At 43.4% G+C, this 18,149-nt stretch overlaps 1 long non-coding RNA gene across 1 annotated transcript; it reads left to right on the forward strand.

The window, feature by feature from the left end:
- Positions 1-684: 684 nt before the first annotated feature.
- On the forward strand, positions 685-15,099 carry LOC109385516 (uncharacterized). The gene is made up of 3 exons (XR_002124639.1): positions 685-768; positions 4,500-4,587; positions 14,520-15,099. It is a non-coding gene; the product is annotated as an uncharacterized LOC109385516 (long non-coding RNA).
- The last annotated feature ends 3,050 nt before the right edge of the window (positions 15,100-18,149 follow it).

Consider the following 18,149-nt stretch of genomic DNA (forward strand, 5'->3'; position numbering starts at 1 on the left):
GGCTGGGCTGGGGGAGCCTCTCATTAACATTCTTACATCAGGGCTCCACCCCGCACCCCTTCCCTTCCCACCACTCCCCTTTCCCTAACCCCCACTCCCCGCCAGCTCTCAACCTTTTCCTTAAAGCCGCAGTCGCCCACGTCCGCACCCGCAGGAGCCCCCGCCGCACCGCACCGCCTCCAGGGTCCCCGCCTCTCCCTGGCCCCGCTCGAGGCAGCGCTCTCCAGCCTTGGACTTTAAAAAAAGAAATGCTTTTGAAAGTAAAGAGATGCGCGCAGGCACAAATACAACGTGCAAAAATAAACAACAGGATTAGAGAAAGGAGTGGTCCTAGAAACGGGTAGTTTCGGTGCAAAACTCCGTAGGTCCCGCTCGCTCTCACCTCTTTCTCACTCCGGCCACATTCCCTCATGACGCGCCAACTCCCAGCGAGCATACGACCTTCCCGGTCCCCTGGCGCTAGGTAAGGGAACCAGGACTAAGGACCCAGTGCAGGCGGCTCCATAGCGGACCTGAAACGCGTTAGTCGCACCCCTCCTTCCGCATCCCAGCACCGGACCCCTCCCTCTGGGCAGCGCAGGTTCGCGCAGGAGTCGTAGCGTCTCGAGGATCACCAGGATCCCGCGCACAGACCCTCTGTCGCCGCGCAGCGAGCAGGAAAGCGAAACTTGTTGCTCCCAAAGACAAGCGAATGCTTCGGCTTCTGGAGGTGGCAAAAAGCTTGAGAAGCATCTCCAAGGCGTCCTCCGGGGTTGTTTGCTAAGCCAGGTAACTAAATAAAGAGACCTTCTCCCCATTTCGTTACCCCGAGGGTCCCCTGGGTGGGTGCAGGCGCGCTCTGCGCTCCAACCTGAGCGCTCGGAAATCCAACCGCTCTCCTCCGGGGCGTGCGAGACACTGTGCTCTGAGTCCTGCAATGCCGAAAAAGGTCCTGCCTGGGAGACCCAGTCGGGCCGCTGGTCACAGCCACAACAGCAATGGAGACAAGGATGGAAAAGGCCGCAGAGAAGTTCGTGGCCAGAGGAGCCTCGCGGGAGTCCGCGGCGCTGCAGAGCAGGTCCGAATGGAACTTGACCCTCTGAACGTGATAGCACGTCGAGGTCACTTGCAATGTGAACGTGTCACATTGGGCGGGAGAATTCTGACACTTAAGTCCCGCAAATTAAAATAAATTGGAAATGTTTTAAAATGGTCTTCCATTTGACTGGGCGTCGTGTCCACAAATTTCTATTAGTCTTAGACTAAACGCCCTCTTTCGGCAGAAACTTGCAGCCGACTGGTATACAGAGTGCGGCGGACCCAGGCTCTGCGTGTTTGTTTTGTTTTTTGTTTTGTTTTGTTTTGTTTTGTTGGTTGTTTTAATGCAGAGGCCCGAAAGAGCAATCGCTCTCGTTTGTGACCGTGAAAATGCAAATTAGGGTTTCCGGAGATGTGGCAACTTCAGGCATCAGCGCTCGCCGCCTTGATAGTACCCTCCTTATCGCTGTTTCTGGCACCAGTAGTAGTGTATGGGTAACGTTTCATCCTCTGGGTCATTTAGATTTCAGGTTATGCACTACTATCCCTGAATCTTCACGTAGCAGCTTCTAACTTCTGCGAGAACTTTGATTTGTTTAATTAGAGCTGCTAACCAGTAGGAAAAGAAGCATGTGTACAAAGTTTAATTCTACAAACGGTAATCCACACAACACTGGATACTGAGATTTAGCGCTTCGCAGCAATTAAATCCTCCCTGAACTCCTGGGAAGGGAGGGAGGGAGGGTGGGAAACAGAAAGAAAGAAGGAAGAAAGAGAACAACGGCTTAATCCGAGGGTTTTAATGGATTTCCAAACTGGTTGCCAGGAAACGTCAAGGAACCAGGGTTTCCTATTACTGTTCGCTATGCCGTGTGTCTGGGGAACACCAGCCAATGGCGATATGATCCTGCACACTGTGTAGCGTGGGCTTATTCGGAGTGTCTGGGGTTTCAGTGGCACCGGGCGTGAACGTCTCTGCTCTCCCAGGCGCTGCCCAGCCGGGCCGAGGGTCACGCACCGGGCAGTAAGTTTACGTTTGGGTGAGTTTCGGCCTCCCGGTGGCCTTTGGATCAGAGCTTTCAACTTCCAGCTTGTCACTCAAGAGCACCGACAAACCAGGCTGTAGACAGGAAGAGCCCCTGCACTGAACAGCAAAACCAGACAAGTCCTTCCATTTTTCCAAAGAGCAGAAATTAGGATTTTTAAAAGGTGTTTCAAGTGAAAATAGGCATGAGGGTATAGGAAGACCCTCCAAGTAATTTAAGTATACGGATTTTAATCTTACCAGTTTGTTTACTTTCCATCAAATTAGATTTTTCCCAAGCATCTGAAAGTTTGTGTAAATGTTATGGGTGTCATGGAGTTCTCCAATCTTAGGACTGGAAAGGACTTTAGAAGTCACTCAGCCTGACACCCAGCACTCTCCAGATGAAGAACTGAGGCCCAAAGAATGTAAATGGCACACTTAAATACCTCTTCATCCCCTGAGAATATTTTCATGTGGAGTTGGATTCAAAATAAAGCATATACCTACCATCCATTACACCATGTGAAAGAGGGAACAAAGCTAACTTTCACATTAAGAAATAACATTCTTTATGTCAAAATTTTTCTTCGTGTGTAGCTAAGTTTTGAGAATATAAGCACAATAAGGTAATTTATCATAGCATTTTTACAGCTTTCTAATCAGGAAGATAAACCCAGAAAGAAGGGGGGGGTGGAATGGAAATAATTCAGCCCTTAGACTCAATTTTTAAATATTGTTCTTCTTCTGTAAAACACTGAAATGGAAAAAAAAAAAAAAGCACTTTTTTTAACACTCAAAGAATTGCCAGCCTTCATTGAGTGCGTTCTTTCAGGCCACAAGTGCTGAATGAAAACAAAAGAAAGTTACAAGGAAATGCTGCAAAATAAAATAAAATTAGCCAAGTGAATACCTAAGGACAATGTTAACCCTAAACATGATGTGACAGAAACGAAGAGACTTTTTATAGGATTTAGAAATGTTTTCATCAATGTCCACAAACCATACTTTTTAACTTTAAGTTGCTAAAATAAGTTGGCAAGTTTTCTATGAAGTATTCAACTATTTGTTTTCAGTTCTGTGAAATGAAACCAGTGTCTCTACATATTCCTCTGCTACCAGGAAAGACAGCATTAAAATGTGTTAGAAATGCTATCAGAGAGAAGTTTTCTCCACCAGTTTTAATAATCTGTATGACGTTCTCTCTCAGAAACCTGAAGGCAACCTCTAAAACAGAGCTCTTTCCTGGCTTTCAAACAGAATCTCTTCTTGGTTAAGCCAGCCCTGAAGTCACATTGAAGAATGTCCCTGTGAAACCCATACGTAGCCCAAAAAGAAAATGCCTTCTGTATTTTCGAATTGTTGAAAACACACTTCCCCCTAGAGGCAGAAAAGATGAAAGAATATTACACTTAATTCAGGAACATTTCTGTAATTCAATGAGTATAGAGATTTTATTTTTAACATATAGTTGATGTTTTAGAGGGAACCCTTCAAGATGTGGGAGGAAAATCAATGAACGTCAAAAAAATTAAAACTGCCTCTAGGTCTTAGCTTTCCTTAGCAGAGACTCTGTTAATTGACCCTTTTTCTTCTATTATACAAACCTACATTTTTTTTTGCCAGCACTATAAATAATAGTGATTATATATTTTTTTCTATTGAAATTTACGACTCAATTTCATCAGAAACTACAGTTACATGTGGCCTGGAGGAATGCTTTTAAAAACACTACTCTGACAGATTTATCTCCTTCTGGTCAGATTTGTTTCTGTATTACTGTCCTCTTGGGTTCCCATCAACTACAAACTTTTTTTCATTTCTTTGGAGATTTCTTTGTCTTCTGAGACAAAATGACATTATAAAGACTTCCAGAAAATATAGAGCTGGTCTGTGATTTAACCTGAGGACTGTCATGGGTTTTCTAGGATTTGCAAGCCACATGAAGAATTCTCATATCGCTGACTTATAGACAAGTTATTTCATGTAGATTATTACATTCACAAGAACAGTGGATGTGACTGCCATGTGAAGGTACAGCAAGAAGGCAGCTGTCTCCAAGTCAGAAGAGAGTCCTCACCAGAACCCGACCCTGCTGGCACCCTGATCTCAGACTCCCAGCCTCCAGATCTGTGAGAAATAAATTTCGGTTGTTTAAGCCAACAAACAAACAAACAAAACAGTGGATGTGCCTCAACTTCATGCACACCAATACTTAATTGGTTTATTTAGTTGTACATTGCATTATTCCAGAAAGGATTTGAGAAAGCACATAAAAAACATGGAGTCTTAGAAAATTTCCTCAGAGCAAAATTCACAGCCATTGGGACCTACGCTCTTGGATCCTACTTGGTTCCTTAAGCCTTTACTAGCGGCCCCCAAGCCTCAGCAACATTTTCCTCCCCATCTGAGTGTCCACAGAGTTCCTAATCACACTCAATTTTCTTTCCACTGACAGAGAGATATGTCTCGGTTGGCATCCAGCCTTCGGAGCTGTATCCCATGGAAACAGCAGGCATTTAGAAGCCTCACAGACATGGCCAGAGGTTAGTTATAACCTAACCTTTCTGAACTTCAGTTTTCTCATTTTCCTCAATGCCCTCACGCCTAACATGGAGATAATGATATGGTCCTGGTGTTGATCAGAAACAATAAATGCAAAGTGCTTCCAATACTGTAGGAAACTAATAAATGGCACCTCTTGGTATTACATTCCCTTCAATGACTGGTAGAGAGTATCATACCAAGTAAGTGTTCAATAAATGCCTATGAAAGAATGAATTCAAAATCCAAAATAATATGGCTTACGTGTAACTTGTTTGGAATTATCTATTGACTGATCACAACAGACCTTATTTAATAATGCTGGTTTGGTGACAGTGGCTTCCCTGAGGGGAGCCCTTTGGCGATCACTTTGATATTGGCCCTGTATTCCCAGCCTTAGATATTTCCTGGTAAGTTTGAGACAGGAGCTTGTTCAATATCCCTTCTTCTACACAGTGTGGCAGAGAGCAGGAGCTGGTGTTTGCTGCTCCAGAGCTGCCCTTAACAGCTGTAAGGCTCCTCTAGGAACTCAGGCTGCCTCCAGCCTTAGAGAACTAAAGGGAGCGAGAGGAGACAGGGATACATCAGAGAGCGGGTTTTTTTTTTTTTAAGGGAAAAGACAGAAGTGGCTGTGCAGAGGGGCAGGATGCTGAGGATGAGAGGGGGGAATATGGAGATTGTAAGGAAGCAAAAGAGGATTATACTGGAAGGAATGTATTTAATTTCTAGATAAGGGTTATAAGTAACAAGAAAAGAGTCAAATGTATCTTAATGTACTAAATACACAGGCTACAAAAATGTCAGGCCAGGGGCTTTAATGCTCTTGTTCAATTCAACCTTTTAAAAAACATCCACAGGATGTCAAGGACTATGGTGTTCTAGTTTAAACCTGTTGGACCAGACATACATTTGTTTTGCTTGGGGATGTGATTTGACCCAAATTATATTTAAATCTGTGTGATAGTCAATCACGTTATAACAGCCAAATGAGCTATGTTTAAGAGAAACAGTATCAGGACAAAAATGCATCCAATGTCAAAAATATCTTATAAAAATCATTTTCCTGATGTTATTACATCACAATATTGAACAGTTTATGCTCTAAATTAGCCGCATTAATCTATTAGAATATAAACTCCATGAGGGCTGGGATTTTCTTTTTCTTTAATCCTGCATTCCCTCCTTCAAGAATGATATACGGGCAGGCCTAGTGGCTCAGCTGGTTAAGAGCTCGCTTGGGAGCGCCAGCTCTGAGCAGCAGGGCTGCGGTTCAGATCCCACATTGAGGGCCAGTGATGCTGCGCCCTCTACAGCTAAGATGATGAACAACAGCTCAACCTGGAGCTGGGCTGCTGTGAGTCACCAGCCTTGGCGTAGGCTACAGTAGGCTGCGGTAGGCTGCAGTGGGCTGCCATGAGCTACGTGAGTAGCTGGCAGCCAGCATGAGCTGCTGTGAGCCGCCGTGAGCGGCTGACCAATGACCAGCGACCGATTGCCTCACCCAGGAAGAGCACAATGATCATACCAACATGGGCCAGTGAAGCGACGTCCTCCACAACTAGACTGAAGACCAAAACGACAGCAACTTGTCTGTTCCCCTTCCCCCAATTCCCCATCGCTGTTCCCATCCCCCCAATTCCCCAATAAAAATCTTTAAAAAAAAAAAGATTTTATTGGAGAATTGGGGGAAGGCAACAGCATTGTGGAATCGGGGAAGGGGAACAGACAAGTTGCTGTCCTTTTGTTCTTCAGTCTAGTGGAGGATGTCGCTTCATGGCCCATGTTGGTATTATTATTGTGCTCTTCCCAGCTGAGGCAGATCAGTCGCCGGCCACTGGGCAACCGCTCACTGCGGCTCTTGGCAGCTCACGCTGGCTGCCGGCCTCTCACGGTAGCTCACAGCAGCCCACTGCAGCCTACGCCATGGCAAGCAACTCACAACAGCCCAGCTCCAGATTGAGCTATTGTTCATCATCTTAGCTGTAGAGGGCACAGCATCACTGGCCGTAATGTGGGATCTGAACCGGGGCCCTGATGCTCAGAGCTGGTGTCCCAAGCCAACTCAACCAATGCACCACTCGGCCAGCCCTAAAACAGAGTTTAGATGAGAAATAATGCAGCAATGAAAGAAAAAAGATGATAATCCAAAAAGAAGTTAGCATATATATGTAAATTCATATATATAAACTTATAAAATAATTTTCAGAATATTCAGATGTTATCATGTTAGATTTCTGATTATGCAAACAATATAAAAAGCCAAACATCCTAAATACCATCTCCAAAAAAAAAAAATCAGTTACATTATGTTTGTAATGCTATGAACAAAAATTAAAGGTGATAAAGAAAACATTTTGTTACCGCCATGTGCAATGTTGTGAGATATATGTTTTTTATTTCTTTCCAGCAAGTACATTCCATTAGTATTAAATCTTGGATAGCTGATGCATGAGGCTAAAATAGAATAGAATGCCATGAGGAAAACATCAGGAAAATTCTTGACACTTGCCCTCTCGTGTTTTTAGTGATCATCTTGTAACATTAAATTTCACCCTGACATTAGTGGAGAAAATTGTTTCATCAAGCTAACATTGTTACATTTCAATTGTTGGTAACTCCTTTGACATTAAATGTTCTTTGCTCTTCATCCATCCTACAAAAATATTTTTTTCAGCCTTTATGTTCTTTTTTCCTTTACTAACTGCCTGGAGAAAAGATGATAAGTATTATTTTAACCTAATCCATTACTTTGCAGACTCTTGTAAGTCTTGAGGTATGACATGGAAATGACTTTCTACTTGGGCAATTTCTCATATTCAAGTGTATATAAGTGCACAAATTATCTCAAATTGCAAATCATTCATGTTCCAGTGAATCACTTTGTTTTGGTTTTTTTAACCTCAGGTACAATTTTTTTAATTAACCATATCCTCAATCTTTGGTATATTCAGTATCAACCTGCAAGTTTCCTGTCTTATTTTAATTTCTCCCCATCATTGCCCTCTTTACATTCCTTTTAATCTATAAGACTCTGTTTTTGTGTTTAATATATGCTGTAGATAGCTCTATATTGTTGAAATAGAATGTTGCTTGTGCATGCATGTGTTATTCCAATATAGAGATTGTGTTATGCTGTTTCATATTTTTACAGAGTAACATGGATAGATCTTAACTATTAAATGAAAAATCTACATCATTACTTTAGTTTTGTTTAATTTTTAGAACTGGTAATCTTTATTCCAACTTTATTGAGGAATAATTGACAAATACAATTCCACATATTTAAATTGTACAGTTTGGTGCTGTGATATACACTGTGGAAGAGTTACCAAGATCAAGATGATTAGCACATACATCACTTCATATAGTTAACTCTTTGTGTGTGTTTGTTGTTGGGATGCTTAAAATCCACTCTCAGCAACTTTCAAGGGTACAATACCATATTATTAATTATAATCACCATGCTGCATGCTGCACATTTGATCCTAAGAATTTCTCTTAACTGAAGGTCTGACTTATATCTCCCTATTTCCCCTCCCCTAGTACCTGACAACTACCATTCTATGCTCTGTTTCTATGGAATCAGGTTTTCTTCATTCCACATACAAGTGATATCATGCAGTATTTGTCTTTCTCTGTCTGGCTTATTTCACTTAGCATAATACCCTCTAGTTTCCCCCATGTTGTGGCAAATGTCAGGATTTCCTTCTTTTTTGTGACTGAATAATATTCCATGGTATATTTGTGTAATATTAGTGTGTGTGTGTGTGTGTGTGTTTCACCTTTTCATTATCCACTCATCCACTGAAGGACATTTAGGTCACTTTCATATCTTTGCTATTGTGAATAATACTGGAACGAACATGGCATGCAGGTATCTCTTTGAGATACTGATTTCATTTCCTTTAGATATATACTCAGGAGTAGAATTGGAGGATCGTATGGTAGTTCTGTGCTTAACTTTTGAGGAGCCACCATACTCTTTTTCATGATAGCTGCACCAATTTACATTCCCACCCACGGTGTGTAAGGGTTCCCTTTTCTCCACACCCTTGCTCTTTGTTATCTCTTATCCTTTTGGTAAGAGCACCCAGAGCATACTACACTAAAATGGTGAGTTTTTGAGTCACCTGGGGAAGAGAGTTATTACTCTCTGACCCAAAACTGAAACCGAGTAGGACAAGCCCGGAGAAATACTTGGCTCTTCTGGCTTGAGTCAGCCCAGGAGGCTGAGAAAGCACTGAAATAATGAGTTCTAAGATGACACCTCCATATGGAAACTGGAGAGATGCTCAAGGTACAGACAAAATACCGGCAATATTGATTATCTTCCCTTGACAGTAAGCATGGCCATCTGAAATTAAGTATAGCTAATCAAAGTGGAAGTTGTTGATTAAAAAGAGTCCAGGAAGGCTCTTTAAAGGGAGAACATATACTGAGACCCTTGGCACTTTCTCTTCTACCTTCCGGAAATCGTACATGATGGCTGCAGTGCCAGCAGCCATATTAGACTATGAAATGACTGTGAGAATGGAGCCTTCATGCTAAGGGTGGTATAGAGTAGAAAAATCAGTGCCTGAATCCCCAATCATAGACCTGCAGGCTTCTTTTACAAGAGTGAACAAACTCACATATTTTTATGCCCTTCTTTGAGTTTTGGTCAATACATCTGCACTAATCCTAACTAGTACATCAAGCTTGCTTGATTAACTTGTAACATGTAACTTGGGCTGTTTGTGGCTTCTGAAACTTGGTATGTATTTTCCTTTTGTTGTCTCCTATTATACAGGAAAGTCTGTTGAAGCCTTTTTTCACTGGTGAGTCTATAGACCCAGCAGACCAACTATGAAATGGACCAGAGTCAGGACTCTATTTATCATCTGGTCTCCCATTTGCTTCCACTATAAATGTGGTCCACCAAAATGCTTTGGATGCCCAGAGAGCAATGTTAGCTTGTACTCTGTGTCCAGCAGTCCTTGAAATGTTTGAGTATTCCCTCTTCTCCAGTGATTGGTTATCTTAGTAAATGGCCATAAAGCTCTCTGGGAAAGGACTAGGGGAATCGTTACCATATACAGTTGCCATGATATTGTGGGGTCCTTCCTCCTGGAAACATGGCCTCTCCATAATTCAGTGATCCTGGGTCTTCAAACATCTCAGGTCTAGAAATGGAACAAGGTATCATGACTTTTTGGTCTGGCTGCATTCAGCCTTTTTATCTTCTATCCTTGATTTCTCTTGATTGCACAAATGAAGCAATCCCCTTATGGCCTGCCACCTGTCTTGCTCCTGGACATTTTCTATTAACCAACTCTGTAGCCTTCTTAGAGGCCAGACCCACTCATCCCCATGCCACTCCCATTCTGTAGCCTTATTGCTTCTGATGATTAAAGACCAGCTGGGTTATATTATTTTGGAATGCTATTATCTCCTTGTAATCGGGAAGCACAGTTCTAAATCAGCTTCTGCCATCATCAGCCCTGTCCTACAGGGACAAATACCAGTGAGAATCTCAGTGACTGGAGCCCTCTCACCAGAGCATTCTTTAATATGCTGATGAATAGACTGTCCTCTGGGCCCTCCCCAGCTTGTGGGCTTTCTGGCCTGAAACTGTATGTCTATGGTAGCATGCCCTCTTCACTTAGCCTTCTGATCTATTTCTCCACTGTCTGCCACAGCAGTCCTGGAATTCCTATTTCACATTGAGTGGACCTTCTCTTTCTTCAAACTTCCCAGAGCTATCCTTTCCCAGGGTCACTGCCAAAGGTGTTAAGTCATGTATCACGGAAGAATGCTCCCATGATAAACTCTCCTTTATTATGTTCTAACGTCTCTTCATTCAGCACCCTCAGGGCTCAGCCTCATTAGACTGTATCCTCCCAGCTGCTGTTACTATGTTGGTGAGTCCCCGCAGTTGCTTCTTCGGAGTTCCTATCCTTCCTTAGCAGGCCTAGAACTTCCACAGCTGAGTTTTATTGTGATTTAGTCAGGGTATGAGATGGGTGTCGGTCCTAAGGGGGCTTCTTATTGTCTCGAGTGGCAGAGGCTCTGCATTGTTTTCAAGCAAGGGGGAGCACGGTCCTTTAACAAGTAGGGTGCCCTTCCTACTAGCTCAGGAGGCTCAGAGGAATGTGAGGATTCAAGATTTTTTAATGCATTGACCCAGTGTCCCCACCCCATGTCATAGGGTACCACTGTTTCCCAATCAGGGCCCAGACTTAGTGCCACAGACTTTATAATGAGAATTCAACCATCTCTGGAGCACTGGCATTCTTATAATTATGCACTAGGCCTTATCCTTTGGTTTTTCTGCCCTCCAGCTGCAGGAGTCTACTTATATGCTGCCAAAGAGGTCCCCTGTCTTTTATACTTTAATTAATGATTAATACCCCTCAGTGTTTCATTGTCTTACTCTGTTTTATTAATTGTCCCCAGAAATAGCCATCCAGTTCCACAGTTCTTATAATTACTACTTCCACCAAACTTCTTGAACACCTGTGGCATTGCCCTTACCTCAGCGTTCCTTTCCTGAATTCACCAATAAATTCCTTTCCATAGGTACCCCATTCCGATACAACAGCAGTGAAAGTTTTAACGAATGCATTGCTACCATAAGCCAAGGCGATCATTGTTCCACCTGCCACCAGTGATGCTGTCCTCAAGTGCCAGTCAGCTGGCAGGTGGCCCTGCTCCAAAATCTCACTGTAGGGTCAGCCTCCTCGTACCACACCTGGCACCAACTGTCATAGATGTGGTTCACCAGGAAACGCACTCTGAGAGGAGCTTTGCATGCAGGAAGTTTATTGGTAAATGTCCTCATGATCAACATCTGTCGGGGCGTGAAGGCAGGAGAATTAGGCAGTGGGTGGCAGGTGAACTGCAATACAATCCCACCAAGAACTCTGGAGCTGGGATGCCCAATATTGAAGCAAGGTGTCCAGCTCCACCCTGAAGGCTGACACTAGGGATGGCCGTGATCTTGGATGAGGTAGCTTTCTTCAGCTGCATGCAATTCCTGGAGAGCAACTCAGTGGACAACCCTCAGCTCCCAACATTCCCAGCAACTGGTGGAATAAGTGCCTCTGTCCTAAAGCAAGGTCTGGACAGCACAACACACGTTCACTAGAGACAGGGAGATACTGCAGTTGAAATAATCTCTTCCATAGCGACAAAAATGAAAGAATGCAATATGTTAGAGATGTTGGAGTTGAAGAATCAGTACTTAACAATCAGAGGTAAAGTAGAAACATGTAATGACTATTATACAGGACCCGGACTAGGCTGAGGCAACCAGGGCACCTAGGGAGACATTGACTCTCAAGTTTGTGCCAGTGAAGGGCTTAGCTCTCAAGTTCCCCTGAGAGTGAGCACCGCCTTAAATTTTGTATCCTACTCACCTTGCTTGCCCGACTTTCCTCCCATTCCCGCTATCAGTAAAGCCATCATCATGTTCAAAGTAGTCTGACCCACATGGAAGGAAATATTGTTTATATGTGAGGAAAGAGGGTGATCCCTATCACATGTTCGCTTCTATGTCCAATTTGGCTGAAATGAAGAGATTAACCTTGAAAAAAATAACAATGAATTATTTGATGTTTAATCAGGTGAGACAGCATTTGTAGTTGTCTAAACAGATGTTGGCAAACCCCGCAGCCTCTGGAAACTGTTATGTAATTATTGACTAGCAAGTTATTTTTCCAACCCAGGAGTTAGCAAACATTTCCTTTACAGAAAAAGTTCAGATCGTAAATAGTTTAGACTTTGCAGGCCATTCAGCATCTGTCTCAACTACTTTGCCACTGTAGCATGAAAGCAGCCATAGACAAAATCGCTGTGTTCCAATAAAACTTTCTTTACAAAAACCATCAGAAATTCATGCCATTGTTCAAACAAGCAAAAACAGGTGAGTCCTAAGTTGGTGCTAAGTTTTCTAGAAATGTTGATCCTGACTATCAAGGGGAATTAGGCATGCTGAAACACAGCAGGAGCAGGAAGAAATGTGGAGGAAATCCAGGGGTTCCACAAGGTGCTCCTCACATGATGGTAAGAAGACAGTGGATGACTACCAGAACCCCTGGAACACAGGCAGTATATCTGAGCCATGGGGGTGCTCAGATCCCGTGGATTAAAGGTCTTGTGTCAACTCCGTGGGTAAAGAACACCAACCAACTGAGATACTGGCTAAAGACAAAGGGACCATGCCATGGTGAAGTCCCCTAAACCCAAGTACAGCCTCCTGATTTGCTACAGATATGAGGGTTCTAATCTCTTCACCTGTTTCCATCCTCACTCTATCCCATGTATGATTATATATATTACCTGTCTTCTTTTTTTCTCTCTCTCTGTATAATCCACTGTCATATTTAAGGTGTGTTGTGTTGATAACGTTACAATGTGGTCCACCAGTTGTGAAATATTGAGATGGGGTCACCACAGAATTGGAGAAATAATGGACCCTATCACAAAATCCTGATCCAAAAGCAGGTTACCATAACCAATGTGATTTCAGTTGTTCTTCCTTAGGAGAAAGAGTGAGTGCATTTTTAGTTACATGAGGAATAAGTCATCATGTTAGGCAGCTGATCCTCTGGTTTGGCTGTGCAGTAGGGGATACTATTTAGGCTGGAACTTGAGATGCCAAAGTGAGGGCTGCAATGAATATTTATCAAATTTGTTTCCCCCACAGCCTTCCTTACCCTTCCCAGTTTTAGGGTGCTATCAGTGGGATTTAGTGCTCTGCCTCCCACTGTGGAAATCCAATCAGACAGAGCCTTTCTTCTCTCTACTTCCTGGCAGCCAGCACACAGCTATCTGGCCTGTTCTTGCCCAAGACCAGGAATCTGAAAGGAGGACACCTGGGCATCTGAGACCATTGGGAAAACATGGATATGTCAGGTAGGCAGGTGATGGTGGCATCATTTATCTGGGAGCGGCCAGCCTGGCTGCAGTCTGCTTATGGCATGTCTTAGTCCTGGTTCTGGTTCTCAAACAACTGCAAGTGGCTCTGGCCCTGTAGCAGATGCTATCAGCACCTTGCCTGTGTCACCCAGACCTTACCACCTCTGTGTGCTCCAGCCCAGAATCAACTGCAAGTACCTACCTCGCTTTGGAGGCTTTCCCCGAAGCAGGAGAAGGCGACACTGCCTGTGCTAATGGCAGCCAGAAAGGCCGGACAGTGAGCACCCCCAGGAGCAGCCCTGAGGCTAGGACCAACAGAAGTCGGTGTACAAATACCCCAGTGCCCGCCCTAGCTGAGCAAGATAACGCTAAGACCCCTGTTCCCACGGTTTCCCAGAGTTCCTCTGTGGGACCCATGCAGGAGCCCACAGAGGCAGCTGTGGTTTCACACCCTTAGCTGCCTTCTCTTCCCCATCTCACTTCTCCACTCTCCTAACCAGAGTTTCCCGCGCCAGCCAGACAAACTACCTGCATTCAAATTCCTTTCTTGGCCTCTGCTTCTGGGAGAAACCAAGCTAAACAGGTTCTCTTTGGCAAAAAGGGATTTCACTGGAAGGCTATTGGAGCCTCAAAGTATTGAGAAGAGAGAGAGCTCACAACCAGGCCTAGGAAATAGATAATCCAAGGAGCTGAGGAGGGGTAGGACTGGCAAGGACCTGCAGCTGAAGACCCCAGCCACGCGTCACTGTATCCCTCACGGAAGAGCCAAAATCGGAGAGATGAGTCCAGTTTGCAGAGCACAAGTCAAGGCCTGCCTGAGAGTGCAGGCTGGAAAGAGAAAACATTCCCTTTGGATTCCAAGGTGGGAGGCGAGTGCTGCCACCCAGCAAGACCTGTAACATGAGCTCGATACTATTGTGAAGAAGGGCTGGGCTCTCCAAAGACAAACAAATAAAAAAATTTTAAAAAAGCAACTGTCCACTCCAAGTAGAAAAAGACCTATTTCGCCTCATGTCTATTTCATTTTATTCTCCAGGGTCATGAAGAGGGTGTGAAATCAACTGTTTCCTGTCATTACCCATCAAAATGACAATCAGACCTTTGCTTGCCCTCTGCTTATCAAGATGTCTGTGGCATTAAAAGTTCACAGGAGTCCAAATGTTATGTTCCTTCCCAATCTGATACTGATTTTTTTGTTACCTGTCATTTCTTAAGTTGTAAACTCACTTGTGATCTGCTTTCTACATTTGCAAAATAGTTCATCTTTCTCTTATACTAGACACTCTGCTTTTCCCCAACTTCCTCTATATCACTTGTAAATTATATCTCATTTTTTCTTTAATTTTCCTAATCTAACAAGACCATTAGGGCACAGAGCTGAGATCCAAGAGGCAATATAGCAAATGAATCACTACTACTTCTGAGGACAGCTCGGTAAGAACAGGGCATTAGGTGCTCTGCATGCATTATCTCACTTAATCCTTACTGTAACTCTAACATCAGCATTATTATCAGCTCCATTTTAGAGACGATGAAACTGAAACTTCAAAAAAATGGAATAATTTGGGCCGGTCGAGTGGCGCGTTGGTTAAGAACTGGCTTGGGATGCCAGAGGGCCCCGGTTCGGATCCCACATATGAGGGCCAGTGACACTGCCCTCTACAGCTAAGATGCTGAACAACAGCTTGACCAGGAGCTGGGCTGGTGTGGGTCGCCAGCGTCGGCGTAGGCTGCAGTCCCCTGCTGCAGTGGGCTTCCATAAGCTACCATGTGTAGCCGGCAGCCAGCGTGAGCGGCCGGCAGCCAGTGGGAGCGGCCAGCAGCCGCCGTGAGCGGCCGTCCAGAGGCTGGTGACTGATCTGCCTCGCCCGGGAAGAGCATAATAATGGTGCCACCTTGGGCCAGTGAAGCAACATCCTCCACAACTAGACTGAAGAACAAAACAACAGCAACTTGTCTGTTCCCCTTCCCCCAATTCCCCAGTGCTGTTCCCATCCCCCAATTCCCCAATAAAATCTTTTAAAAAAAAGGAATAATTTGTCTGCAGTTGCACTGGTAATATGTGACAAGGCTGAGATCTGAACCAAGTTGTTTAACTTTAAAGCCCATATTCCTAAGGAATATTCCACAGGCAAAACAATGGGTTTGGATTCAACCAAAACAAGGGTTGAACTTGCCCATGTCAACTGTCACTCCCATAATGGAGAACAACTCTGAGCCAACATTTGCCTACCTACATGATGGGCTCCCTTACTCCATAACCATGCTGAGCACCAGCTACCCCCCTTGCTTTGAGAAATCAATGTCAAAGAGTTTTCCATTTTAGCCATTAATCTTCTATTCATTTATTATAAAATGTAAGTGTATGCATCTATATTTTGACAGATATCAAAAATTTAAGGTACTGCTAGTAAATTAAGAGGAAAGGTCTCGATAGGGGTTGGGGGCTGGAGGATTCTATTTGAAAACCTAAAGATGGGCTTGGAATGGTTATAGAAAGAATCCCAAGTAAATTATTAACATGTTAGAATATCAGAAGTGGAAGAATTCAGCCAGTTCAATCCTTTCATTTCATGGATGGAAGGACTGGAAATGTAAGTCCATTGCCACCAAATAAAGCCAAGCCAAGTACCCAGGTATCGTCACTCTCATTCCTCAGTATGATACGTGTTATTGTGTATCATACATTATGTTAAGAACTTTTGAGATTTTTGTTCTGATCCTGAAGTGTGTAGATGTTGTTACTCAGCAATCGTTTAGTGTTTGATTCAATTTCCTATATTTTCTGAAATCAAAATTTTATCAAGTAAGTCATTTTTTAGAAGATCTACCAAGCTTATTTTGAAGGTAAAAATGATTTTTACTATGTCCTTAATCCCTTGGGTTCTATTTCTATTTGATTTATCCTCTCCTAGTGAATCACTTATTTTCTTATAAGTCCCTCCGTTTCCTAGTCTCGTGAGCAAGGATATTTCTATTTCTCAACAGTTCTTTTTAAGCTGCCATCACTATGGAGATCAAGCAGAGGCTTTGGTTACCCATCTTTCACATGTCCAGTTACTGGGCTTTGGGTAAAGAGTCACATTGTATAAAATTTACATTTGGGTAGCGTAGACATACTTTCATCACATAAAATCCAGGGAGCCTCTTTGTTTCATGCAGCTATTCAAAGACAATGAGGCAAAATAATGAGTTGTTCTCTTCTTCTTCTGAACAAGGAAAAAACATGAAAACCCAAGTTAAAAAACAAGAAAAATAAAAAACAAATTGCAACGCCCAAAGGCATTCAGTACTATAAGAAAAAAAAACCCTTGTCCATGCAGTGTACACAGCCTCAGGGCTTGGGCAATCCTAAAGCCTCTGATGAACACTGGCCCTGCATGGATACTGCTAAAACTGGGAAAGCACGCTAAGGATGGGCATAGAATTGGGACCCCGGGAGCTTTAGAATGTTTATGATAAGGAGAGAAGGCAGGTGTTCTAAAATGTTTTAATCAGGAATGGTGAGGTGACAGACACAAGACAACTGCCTTTGAAAGAAGCGTTTGTTACTTACATTACCCAAGAGAAGGGGGCAGGCTACACCACACACGGCCACTTGGGAAAGCCCCAAGGTCTTTTATCAGGATGGAGGAAAGCAAAGGAGAAAGTATAGCCCAGAGACTTTATAGTGGTTTTCCAGAGAAGAATGGGAAAACCGTTTTGAGAAAGTTTAGGATTAAATCGTCTGAATAATGTTGTGAGATGATGGGCTGTGGGCGTGGTTGCCAGTTGCCTGGTACCTGATTTAGGGCAGGAGAAATATTGGTTTGGAGTGTGAGAATTAAATAAAGGAGGTGGTTGGGGATCTGGGCTCTGGATTGGTTGATTTGCATATAGGGGATGTGCTCACAGGGGAGTGATTTGCTATCTAGGAATCAGCTAAGCCTGGGAGGAGCAGTCTCTCCCCAGCTAGCAAGGCACCCCCACCCCCCCCCGCCAAAGATGTCAAAGCATTATAAAATATAGAAAATAAAAGTCATGATTAATACAAAAGGTAACTATTAGACAAGTTGTTCTTAGGCAGAGTTAACCAAAAACAAAATGTCATAGTAGAACTGCTATTTGATGTTCATCAACTCATCGACAATACAAGAGGAAATCTATACAATCTGTGGTTGTCATGTGCGGTTGTGTCCCAGACATTGCTCAATACTGGTGGGATGTGTTACTGAACTAATCACCTAAATCACAGAAGTATAATTAAGTTCAGGAAGTTGCACGTTACTGTAAGGACAGATAGATAGATGCTTCACCCATCTGCTTCTCACTTACAAGTACATGTATGAGGTTGGACAATTAAGTTCGCTAACTCATCCTAGAAAAAGTGCTACATACCTCATTGCTGAATATCACTACGGTCACCTTCGAAGGACTCCCCTTGGGAACCTATGCACCCATGCCAGCACCTGCTCCACTTTTCAAAGCAATTTTGGAACTCTTTCTGGAATGGCCATCAGAGCTGTTATAGTCGTATTACCCTTGATGTCCTGAATGTCATCAAAATGTCTTCCTTTCAATATTTCCTTTATTTCGGGTAAAGAAAGAAGTCATTGGGAGCCAGATCAGGTGAGTAGGGAGGGTGTTCCAATACAGTTATTTGTTTACTGGCTAAAAACTCCCTCAC

The sequence above is a fragment of the Hipposideros armiger genome, unplaced genomic scaffold, assembly GCF_001890085.2.
Source record: "Hipposideros armiger isolate ML-2016 unplaced genomic scaffold, ASM189008v1 scaffold_117, whole genome shotgun sequence".
In the NCBI taxonomy this organism is placed as follows: Eukaryota; Metazoa; Chordata; class Mammalia; order Chiroptera; family Hipposideridae; genus Hipposideros; species Hipposideros armiger.